Genomic DNA, 12,915 nt, shown 5'->3' with positions numbered 1-12,915 from the left:
ATCCGCGGGACTGCGGTTGGATGCTCAGTTTACAACATGGCGATGGCCTGTAACATCTTGTTAAACTCTCAAATATGTCACTTTTTCCATTTCTTTTTCGCGTCCCGCCCGGCTTTAAGAATAGTTTTGTATTTGTTATTCGCTAAGATATAAGGCGAGGCTGAATGGTTTGGATATGGCGAGGAGGAGGAGAGCTTCTGCACGTGATATGATCAATATAAGCAGACCAACATGCTTGCTCTCTCCAGGTACAAAATACCAAGCACACACTTCCATTAGAAGCAATCTGGAATATTAATAGCTCCCCGTATTGCTTTATTACTTACTCAGACATCAGAAATAACTTATTGTAATGGAGGAAGTGCTGAATGTGAACTCCTCACCTGAGTGTTCCTTCTTCTTCTTCTTTCTGTATGACCTTGACAGTCATAGTCTGGCTTTTACAGAATACATCCGTATTTTACGTACATTTCAGCCTTCCCACCCCCCTTGTCGCCCCATTAAAAAGACAAGTTAAGCACATCTCTCCCCGTTCTCCTTGCACCTTATTTGAGATTCCGTTTGTGTGTTTGGCTGGTGGGCAGAGCGGCCAAAGAGAGCCCACGTCAACACTCAGGTGAAGAGAAATCTCGGAGTGACGGCGCTCTCCCTGGTGATTTAGCTACATGGCTAATGGCCTTGCTCGGGGCCTGCCAGGCATGGCTTGTCGATACAATTCTCTCTCGCATTTCCCACTTGCCACTTCCCATCTGGAGCCAATTCATGAACTGAGATGGTGTGTACCTTTCCCACGAGGTCACCGCCCGTCTCCGCATAACACTTAGCCCCAATCCTCCCCTTCACATCCCCTCTGGTCCTTTCTTCGCTCGCTCCACTGAGCCGCTGGTCACTGTGACAGACTCTACAGTGCAGGTGCATTACAATAAGTCCGCTTCCTCACTGTAAGGGCTTCATTTTAACACCGCTACTGTGGGCAGCCATGACAGACAAAGTACAGATTCAGAATGTTGTATATCAAAGGTAAAGAGTAAAAGAGAATTTTCCAGATGTATGGGTTTTGTTTATCCTATTCCTTTTAAATTAACTGTGAATGATGAAATATTAATAACAACTTGAACGTAATTAGATAAAACTGCTTGTAGAAATGACTGATATCCAGGAAAACAGTACTTTATAGTGATATTATATAATGTGTGATGTACCTCAAAGAATTCCAGTTTGATGATGTATTACTAAGATTAGTTTTAAATACTTTCCTCTAATTGTGGCCTTGACACTCATATGTAAAAACATCCACACACATTAAAAGAGTCAATTAAAAGAGTGAGTGTTGGTCTGCGGGGAGCCGGAGTGCTGCTGATTTTTATCCTGCCAACTAGACAGATAGTGTAAATCAGTCCTCCGGTTTCTGGCTCCTAGGAATGAAACTCGGAATAACTGGATTAAACAAACAGAGAAAATGATTTTGTTGCAAGTGCAAATCACTTCCCTGTCAGTCCTCCAAATAATCAATAAAGAGCCCAGGGAGAGTAAGCTACCTACAACAACTCAGCGGAAAAGTTTTGCTCATCTCAGTGCAGAGAGGCTTAGCTCGTGATCCACCAAACCACAGCATCCATAATAAAAACAAAAACTTTGTATGATGGCACAAGTCAAGTGGTGAACAGCAGGAGGCTGTCAGGCAGCCGTGCTGAGGGGGTTATGGGCTCAACTCACCCAGTCAAAGTGCATATTCATTCATGCTGCTCCGCTCTAGTTCAGTGCTGAACTGTTCAACTGTGTCTCAAGGGTGAGCGTCAGACAGGCATTTCAAGGGCACGCACTGTTGCTCTCATTACTATTCGGGACCATATTTACCTGTTTTACCGAGACACAGAGAGAGAGCGCGCGGGCAAAACTGAATAGAGCAGTTTAGATATTTGGTATTAGAACCTTTCAAGTATGTGTGTGACTCATAATCCCATGATAATAAATACTTATTATGGGATTATGAATTTCTCCTGTTAGCATTTCAGCATCACGTGGAGACCACCCAGGAGACAGAGCCAGCAAACACACACACAAATACAGGACTCACATCAAACATCAAACACAGAAACACAAAAAGACTCTGACATGAGACTGATAGCGGAACTCCTCAATCAAAGTCCTCTCAACAAAGTTAAAGCAATTGAACACGGCTGTTTCATTTAAAAAATATGATTTCACTTCAGGTGCATCTCTGCAGCACTAAAGTTTCACCCTGTGTTTGCTTAGAGACGGGTGGTAATTTGGGTAAATCATTCTTTCATAGAAAAAATGACTTTGCAATGGTTTCAATTCATGCCGTTTCCATTGATTTCCAGCAAAAACAACAGAAAATACATCAAAATGTCCATAGAAACTTCCCAAACTGCGCCTGTTCTTCCATTGGTGCCAACCACTCTTTCCTACCTAATGAGCGTGCTCATTTAGAGTGGAACTGAACACTGGATGAATGATGAAAGATGGAGTTTTTGGAAGTTTGTGCACATATGCCAGCATTGCTTCTAATATTCCTTTGATGATCAACTAATCCAATGTGATGGTTCAGCATTAGTATTCAGTAGTGAAGCTGGTGAGAGGGTCCGTCTGGATTCATATAAGTAGTGCAACAATTTGTGACCTTATTTTAAAATGATATAGGCTCCAAATTGCTATAAAACGTACTCATGTGCCACCCGAGAGCTATTGGACACCAGCTGCCATTCTTGACCCCAGAAAGAAAGAAAAAAGCAGGGAGGAATGACATCACCACACTCTGGCTTCAGCTGCATGAATGATGGCCACTTTGACACTAAGTCAGCCAGAATACTTGACCAACTCCTAATGCGATGCAGAAAGCAGTGAGTTGACAGCGTCGGTGTGAGTGCAGCACGATATGCAGCATACGACACAAACAACAGTCGCTCACACTCCCGGGTTCTTCCTAGTGCAGCACGTAGACCTGCCACACACCAACTGTCGGGGGAAATGTGCCCACTCGTTGTTGGCACTCGGTGAAGGTGGTGGCAACACAGATCAAACGCTCGCCACAAGACTCCCCACCCAGGTCCCCTCCTGGTCCACAGGTCCCCTCCACCTCACCCACCACTTGCCCATTTAACATCACGCACTTAAGATGAATGCAAAAACTTGGAAGTACAGTAAATGTGTAAATGTTATTATTATTAACATACATATAACTTTTTTTTTTGGAAGCCCTGAACTGGTTGACAAAGAAATCACAAAAATAAATCATATAAGATAATTATTATATTTGAACATTGGAAGTTAAAACCACAAATGAGTGTTGCTTGTGGTACGCAAGAAACGCCAGCAGCTTTGTAGCTAACTGTCAGACACATCCTAAACTACAGTACCTGTTGGGTACCAGCTAACTGTTAGCCGCTAACATAGCATCTCAGTTAGGAGCAAAGACTGAATGATTGCTGACATTTCAACATGTAAAGCGCTTTCTTCACCTGGATTACACGACTTCTTAACTTTCAAGAAACCAATTAAGACCCCTTTTATGCCTCTGTGAAGGCGAGGCGACATGTTCCTTTGGGCCCCTGTACCTCAGCTACACGGCTACACAGCTACACAGAGGGCTAATTATGGAGCCCATTATTCCAACACTTTGCTGTCACATAATCTTAGAATCTATGGTCTATTTAATTAATTTCGTGCTCTTGACAACACAAAAGCAATCAGACAGTACAAGTCTATCAATCAATTCAAACATATGCTGTGGATTCCGTCTGAAATAAAACAGGTGCGTGGTCACGTCCCTCTGTACGAGGCGTCGCTGCGACTCTACCCGCCAGCCTCTCTGAGGTTGGATTATTACACGGCTGCTTTTTTAATGTTCTCTGTAAATCCTGTGGGGAAATTACCCGAGCTCGGTCACCACCGTTTGTGACAGATGGAAAACCTTTCCAAAGGGATTATGATGCCCTAGACTTGCTCTCATTCTCATTTCTTTTAAAGCCCAGGTATCAGTTATCTGTCAGCAGAGCTCTGGATTGCCCTGACAGAGGTGAACACGTCTCAGCTCGCCCATCATCAGAGATCGGATGAAATTTCCCGTTATGACCTCTTTGTCTCTGCCATTCACAGCTGTCAGGACACACAATGACATGATGGCAGCATTTAAAATGCATCCTAATAGCACCCTGTTGGGCTTTGTTACTACTATCAGACCTGCCCAAGAAAAGGCCTTATTGCCCATCAGCACTGTGCCACATTCACAATTGGCCCTCTAAAAGGGATTAACTTCTAAGAACAGATCTAGGAGGACAAGGTTGCTCGGGAAATTGTTACACTGCTCCATTAAAGGGGATTTTGTTGACTTTTCTTTTATTGAGATATAACATACTGATGGGAAAAGGGGAAATGGTATTTCTTGCCACAATGCTTGTGAATCCAGTCCATTGTCTACTTTCCAGACTGCCTTTTTTATTGTTCTGTCTCCGAGGGGTTTCTGGAAAGCCTTCTTAGCCAAACACATATGCTCGCAGCATTTTAAGTGTTTATGGTTTCCCTCAAATGTTGTGAGCGTTCGTCTTCATCTTGCAGTTGTTTGAAACAGGAATTGCTTTCTTTCTGCTTTTCCAGCTGGAATTGCTGTGGATGGATAATCAATATACAACTGTCCCTCCCAACTGAGATGATTTTCTTCTCTATTCTACTGTCTTCCCCCCTCTCTCCTTCATAGTGTACGTAGAAAACAGACTGTACTATCCAAGCTTAAAACGGTGTCAAATGTAATAAAATAAACTCCTACTGAATAATGTATTGATATTACATGAAATCTGATCCCTTTGCTTAGAGGACAGACAGAAACTGTTTATGTAAAAGTAGAATGGAGATGATTTAAAATGTGTCTATTATTAATAAGTGATACTGGTATGTGGTTCCATTGAAATCCTTATGTCACTTTGATCTGGCTTAAAATCTCTTCGAACTACCTCCATATTTCTAGCTGAATAGGCTGATGTCATATGTTTAGTTTAGTGTGTCCTGTCTATACATGCACTATATCCACATGTGTACATATCTAGAGGAGCTCTCAGCAGATGTAGTGGAGAGATGGAGTGGAGTTCATTCACCTTTACATCAGAAGCTCCCTGTCCATGTGGGAATCAAACCAGTCACATAAAAAGGTTAAAAGCCTGCTGCTCGTTCCTGCATGCTTCCGTCTCCTGCACAATGCCACCCTGGAACTGTTTTAGATCACATCTATCAAAGTGTCAAAAATCCATTATTTAACTTCCTGTGACATGTAAGCAGGAAGAAATAGTGGATACAGTAAACAGCATGGACACATCACCTTGACCCCAAAGGTCACAGGACGCAATTCAGTGCTGGTTGAAAAAAAAATACCTGCACTTACTGTACGATTTTTGTTGCTTGACATTCCTGCTGGTTTCCAATTCTAGTCTTCCTACAGCATTATAGCGAAATAATGCCTGGAGGAAGCTCATTTCCATTTGTTACCCTCCTTGTCCCTGTACCAGCTGAAAGACTGTTGGTAACTATGATTCATTGTCTACAGCTTCACCGGTGGTATTGGGACACACGCTCACGTCTTTGACATTCAGATATGTGACACTTTCTGTTCCAGAGCCATCAAATCTCTGCGGTCCATTATTTCTCCTCTCTTATTAGCTCCAAGAAAGACAAAGAGGGTTCCACGAGGAATTGTTCAAATAACAAACTTTAAGAAAAGAAATGTCTCAATGCACAAGACACAAATTGCAAAGCATTCCAGTCTCACTGAGATATTGAATGTTAGACTTTAAAGACTGAGCGGCAAGGTGTTACTGCAACAATTCGTCGCAAAGGATATTTGCACTTAGCAGCTTTAATTTATTTTCAGGAAACTGACAAAGAGCCTTGAATGAAATTTTCCATTTCACATTTACTACAGTTGCTGTCATTCTCTGATTATAACACAGAATATGAAAGATTTACACAAACGCTTTATTTCACGAGTGCATCAGTAAATTCAGATCTTAAGTCCTGTAAATGATCAAACAGCAGAAGCGCCGAGGAAAAGAAAACATTGGGGAGGGAGGACGGTAATCTTTGGAGAAAGGGTTGTAATTTTACTAAGTGAACCACCAAAGATAGATTTAATCCCACATCTGTCCCAGAAAGGAACAGAGAACTCTTTTGATCAGGAAATGAGGCCAACGCCAGGCCTCTGGAGAAACACCTAAGTCCATTTTGGGGATTGAAGTCAATTCGGGAAATGAAAAGATCAACAAACTATCAAATCCGATGGCTTTTGTTCATATGTTTATTTAATACGTAGACACAAAGCACTGTTGCTGCACAGTAACTGCATGTTTCTAGGAGAGTTTTAAAAAAAGTAAATTCATCCTCAAACTGACTGACGTCCAGGTATTTCAAAGACAGTAAGGATGTTTGAGTCCTGCTTGCTTATGTTCTCTCTCCAGCCATTAGAATGCTTGGTGAAGTCCGTTATCTATAGTTGAAAGCAGGGAGCGATGAAATAGAGATGAATACGGTATCTCCTCCACCTGAGGAGAGAGTAGGGTCACTGCACAGCCTGTGTGGCCACAAACACACTGGTGCATTAAACTGGATACGGTGCAAATAATGTCTCGGTCCTGGATGGTTGGATAACTCAGCAGTGGTCCACTTGAAAACATGTATACACCATTTAATGGTATGCAACCATTTCGCTCAAACACATAAAAATATCATGGCTTTGACAGCTGTCCTCTATTATTGAAGAGAGAGAGAGAGAGAGAGACGGAGAGAGAGAGAGAGAGAGAGAGCGAGAGAGAGAAACTGCAGGTGGTTGCCGTTTAATATTTAAGAGGTTTCGCTGGATTCCAGTGCCTGCCTTGCATACTGAAGTGAAACAGAGGATTTCTCAACAGGCCTGCCCTCTAGACCCTGTGGCCTCCATACCGCTCTCCACTCCCTTACACCCCCCCGCCCCGTGCACCTACCACAGCATCCCTCGACCCCGTCCCCCGTCTCCCTCACAAAGCCTCCCCTGCACCCAAACACTTCGCCCTCATGCCTTATTCATTTTCCATAACATGAACATCACAAGTGAGTCTCTGTCTGTCAGCTACTCTTTGGATTCTGGGATTAATGAGAATCCTGACAAACAAAAGAGGATTCACCACGGTGGATGATAATGGATAGGTGCTATTTGCATTGTAATATGAATTCATCAGAGCTGTCTGTCCGGGAGACGCCAGCCTATTTAAGCGCTGATGTGACGTTTTGTTTTCACGGGGAAAACAATGGTTGCTTCAAATGAGGGGCGGAGATGGAGGTGTCCTTGTTCATCAGAGGAAATATTTATCATGATTCATACACGTGCTTCTTCCCTGACAAACCAGCCGCAAACACCTTTACACCAACATTTGAAGAGATATGTTGGAACCTTCCCGAAGGACTTCCAATCCAGGCGCGTCTCATTTCTGTCCTCTCCCAGACTCGCAGCCAGGGAGGAGGCAATGTTTTATGTCTAAAATGAATAGAGGCGTCACGCGGCAGCGCTAAATGCACTGGGACTGTGTTTGATTGCTTCACTCTGGTGTAAAGGGCTGTTCTCGTGTCTTTTTGGAGCCTCTCACTTGCCGCCGGTTTGCCTCATCATAAATAATGCAGTCTCCACCCTGCCCATCTAACAAACACCTAAATGAAGGCAGGCTGCATTGCAGATTCACAGAACGAGAAAGGTTACTTCAAGGAGCACGGCGGAACCAGAATGCGACAACAACAGGGGGAAAACGTGTCGCGCCTGCCTCTGTTTGCGGCTCTGTTTACCATATTTTTGTTGGAACCAAGTGCGCGGCGAATGTGTTTGTGCTCGCGTGTTTGTGTTTGTGTTTGTGCTCGTGCTCGTGCGTTTGTGCATCTGTTTACGTGTGAAAGTGGGTGGGTGGAATAAATTAAGAGATTCCAAACACGTCAAGAGTGGTATAGGAGGGAACGGAGAACTCTATGGGCGAATACGTCTGTACAGTACAGCAGGATATATATATATCCCAAAATATCATGTTTTTTGGGGGAGACGAGATTGGCAACACAATGACAGCATACCAACGCATTAAAGTCTGCTAGAGCAATGCCCCAGAAATCCTGCGGCTGAGACGTTCCGACAACTGAAAATCTGCTTCCGGAGTTTCTGATGAAATACCTTACATGGAGGTGCGCCGGTGCCTGTACTTATACTGGGAGGGAGGACAAACCAGTTTAACATGCAGAGCACAAACTATCCAATGAATTGAACACAAAACCTGCAGACCTCCAGTTTATCTCTGTTAATCAGAACAAGTCTCTCACTCAAATCTTACATATTTTTACATTTAAACCCATTATGGATCATTACTTGATATATAATTAGTTATATTTAATTTTGGGAACTGCAATTCATTTCCCTCACAAATGTGCAAAACTGTAAACTCAATAAGAAGACATGCAGTACAAAATCTATATTCTGCTTTGAGGTAAAAAAAAAGAAACAAAAATAATTGAATGTGACTTAAGTTTTAAATATTATTCGAAATTCAGCGAAAAGAAATTAAGGATTCTAAATATGTTGACTTGCCTGCAGACTTCAGAGTGGATTTCAGTTAAACAGTGTTGCCAAACTGGAGGGCAAGACAGCTTAGTACTCTTAGTTAATGTCTCTCTATTTACAACCATTTTGACTGAGAGAAAAATAAACAAGGACACGATAATACAACCTAATGTTCTAATGAATCAGCAGCGCTCCGTTTTAAAGGCAAAACCATCCGACCAATGAGAGGAAGTCTGTCCTGTCAATCACTCACACCTAGATAAAGCCCATTTCCCCTCATCAGCATCTGTACAGAGCAGATGTGGCTCTGCTGCTTGACTGCGACTGAACAGCTACAAATACTGTTTCAACTCCTGTGCAATATTATTGATTGGGTTGTTATTGGCCAGTTGTGAACCTGAACACCATTCACGAAAATCCGGCGTGCATCCTGTTATCATGAAGGTCATCATTACATCAACAGTGTTCGTACAGCACCCACAAGCCATTTCTGCTGTATTCACATTAATGCAGGCAGAAATGTAGAAGTATCTACACATTCAAAATCCTTCCACTGATCACGTGGAAGTGAGATGATGGGTAAAACGTGCACGTAGTGTAAAACAGGCCTGTGGGAGGTTGGAGCCCATAGTAGTAAGACGTTATTCTCTGTGCTGGGTGGAATTCTAATTGTGATTTCTTTCCCCCTGAACCTACAGCAGCTTTGAGCCACTGAGCTCTGTTTATTAGCAGCAGAAGTCCCTGCAGTTTTCAACATCCCAATAGGTTTCCCTCAATGAAAAGTAGATTAGGCACGGGCCAGTGAATACTTAGCCGCGCATTAATACACACACAAATCAAGATATGGGACTTTATTTTAAACTGTGCTATATTTGCCCCCTGAATCAATATTCACTAAGTGCAGAGAAACATTAGTAAACAACATGTTTATGTTCTTTTGTGGGCAGCAAGAGCTTCAGTGGTCTCCAAATCAAAATATGTTTCCCTCAATCAGGAGAGGTCATTGCCAGTGATCCATGAGGAATAATGAGCCGCTTAGAGCCTCACAGACACAAATAGCATGATGTACGAGCGTAACATGCAGAGCACAGAGCAGGCAGGCTAAATTGATAATTGGGTGATTAATAAGGCATAAAGCTTGAAAACACTAATCAATTAATAGTGTTATGTTGGCAAGACAGAAAGCAGACATTACCTATAAAATTGTGGCATGTATGTGCTTGTGAGTAAAGAATAATGAATGGCTGCTGTGAATTTTAATCAAAGACAATAGTGACATTTGTCTGTGCAAAACTGTGTTAACATGCTCCCAGCGTTGGTTGGTTGGTTGCAGTCTGTCGACTGTCTCCTGAGTGCCTGTGCGAGACATATTCAGCATTGGTGTTCTCTGTAATACAATCCAATTCATAGATAATTGATTCTGGGATAGATTCCATCCTGGGCTGCCTTCTGGGAAGCAAGCTAGTGGCCACACATCTACTGAAAAGACATGAATGTCGAGCCAAGAAGCAGCATCTTGGCATAATAAATGCATTTAGTTCTAATGATTTTCTTTCCATTCCCTCTGGTGTGGATGTGATTCAATAAACTTTACAATATGCTCCAAAAACTGACCCCCGTTGCTTTTCCAGTAATCAGGTTCTCACCAAATGTCATCTTGGCCATGATCACAGCACAGAGCAGTTATTATGGTGTTGTCCCGTAGTTCATCTCTACCTGAAATGTAAATCTATAATTAAACCTCAGACTGTTGTAGTTATCAGCGTGCCAGCTCACCACAATTTCAGCTCCTCGTTTCACCACATAAAAAAAGTTTCAGCCGTGCAGGATTCAGCAAAATGGACCTGAGGCACCGTGTGGACTCATCAGAGTGCAGATATCCACCAAGGCTGAACAAGCTGAGATGTGTGTGGTGGTGATAAAGCACTGGCTCTGGAAATTACAATGCAAAACCTGTAAAAGTGGAAGAAGTGCTTAACACAACATCACAATATTCTACAAGTTATGAGTGTGTGTTTGAATTTCAAACCCTTTTGTCAGTCCTGCTAACAAACCAACCAACAGAGTAAATTGAAGCTTGTGTTAGTATGTAGAAGTCTATTAAACCTTTATAGGTATTAGAATAAGCCTCTCAAACATCATGGCCGCCCCTCTAGTGCTACATTCATTCTCATCTCCAAAGTTAGTATTGACTTTTGGCTTGTTGTGTGACACCTCCAACACTTTGATTCCACTTTAGGAGTTCTTCTTTTCCCCACCGTCACCTTGTTATGATGATTTTAACAAGCCTGTGGCAAGTATGAGCCATCTACATACAACCACAATTAAAACGCCACCAGCATCAACCCATCTGTCTGTAGAACAAGAAAGATGCCGAGTGTGTCACGCGTCTCCTCGTCTGAATGAGGAGATTTTTTCCAGTTTATCACCTCATTAGACTTTCTTCGCCCGCTTAATCCAAAGGGGAACACTTTTATCTATTCTAAACAGTGAGGAGAGCGGCTGATGCTCTGATTTGTTGTTACGGCTAAAAACGACTGGTGTCATCCATCACGTGAAATATAGCACAGCTCCCAGAGAGGTTGGCGCCATGCCCGCTCCCCTCAACGCGGCAGGGAGATGCTGCCGGGCTCCAGCTGCTTACGTGTCCTGGTTTTGGCACAGCTGAGGTGACACCCGCTTGTTCTTATACCTGGCAGAGAACGGAAGTGTGCCACCCACTCAATGAGACTCGCGTTTCCACCACAGAGCACCCAGAGTTTATATAGTCTATATCTCTCTATCTAGCAACGTATAACTACTTCACCTGATGTGACATCTCATACGATGTCAAATAAGAGATATTCCACAAAGTTACAGAGACATTTTCAGTGTTCAAGTGACATTTTCAGATTTACTACTTTACTAGTGTCATTACTTTAGATAGACAGGTTAAAGGTTAAAGACTGGAAGGACGTCTTGATTTAGCTTTGTCTTTATATATAAACAAGTCCTTGCAATGATAATTTACAGTAAATTAAACAAACAAAATGCTAATTGTTCTTGTACCTTTCCCTGCACGCACACACACACACACTCGTGAGCCTACACTGGAGTTGCCTTCTAGTTCCAGTGAGAGTGTATCCTGAGTCTCCCTTCGTGCCCTGATCACCTCCTGTTTCGAAAGCCTCATTGCAGTGGCTTTGGCATGCTCTCCAAAATAAGTGTCACATACTCCTTGTACACAGTCACTTTCATGTGTCGTAACAACCCACTCATATTCACAGCTGTGTGTCGTCGGGTGTAAGGCTCCACTGTCACATGCCACCACACGCCGGCTCAACTTCTCACCTTAACCACCAAGTTTCCCTCTAATTATCTGTAAGTCTCACTGATGACGCAATCAGCACAATGTAAACAGTTCTAACAGCCTCACCACGACTCTACAATGAGTGAGTGATGTTTGTCAGGAGGGTTAGGGAGCTTCTGCTTTAATTACAGCCGGCAGCACTGTGAGATCTTTATGTAAATCACCAATACCTGAAAAAAAACAACTTTTGGGTTAACTTTGGCAGGGACGGGGAAGTTATCTATTATTTATATCTTCTCTAATTGCATGCCATAATTACAACCTTGGCCTTAAGAAAGGCTTTGGAATAAATTGAATTAATTAATTGGCAGACAGAAGTTGTGCCTGCATGCTGAATCACTTTATTCCATCTCTAGAGGAAAATCTGATTAAACACACTAATAATACATTTTAACCGCAGAGAACAAACTTTCGTGCAAAAGAATCCTAGAGCTGGCTGGAATCAAAACATAGTTACTCCGAGGGTTCAACACAAATGCGGGAAATATCTCAATTCCCTCAAGGTTTGATGGAAAATGGCGTCGAAAAAGTCTACGTCTCATCCGCGCCGGTCTTCGTTTTCATCTTTGTACCTCTCTCTCTTCTTTTTCTTCTCTTCCTCTTGACACCTCGCACACAAGCTATGCATACATACAAGCGCCTGATCATCTCTCCCTCCCCCCTCACCATCCCCCTCCCCCCTCTGCGCTCTCCCCAACATGCAGGTGGGGTCAGGGATGATTAAAGCAGTGGCAGGTGGACTCTACTTTGAAACTGTCAATAGACCCCCTGGGAGCCGAATCAAACAGCAAAAGCCTCCACCTCGGGGCCTTGCGAGCGGCTCTACGTGGCTCTGAGGGAGCGGACACACGGAGGGGTGAGAGAGGGCAGATACCACCTCGCCGCCCTTCGCAAATGCACATTATCCTACAGCTGAGAACCAGCGAGAATCTATGAATGCCTCCGGTGTGATTTTAAGTGGGTTTGTGGATTCATCCAGCTGACCCCTGCA

Source organism: Genypterus blacodes, unplaced genomic scaffold (genome assembly GCF_046128005.1).
Source record: "Genypterus blacodes isolate CSIRO-AG114 ecotype Tasmania unplaced genomic scaffold, CSIRO-AGI_Gbla_v1 ptg000005l_1, whole genome shotgun sequence".
NCBI classification, from domain to species: Eukaryota; Metazoa; Chordata; class Actinopteri; order Ophidiiformes; family Ophidiidae; genus Genypterus; species Genypterus blacodes.
The sequence above is the reverse complement of the archived record's forward strand: the minus strand, read 5'-3'. Positions refer to the sequence as shown.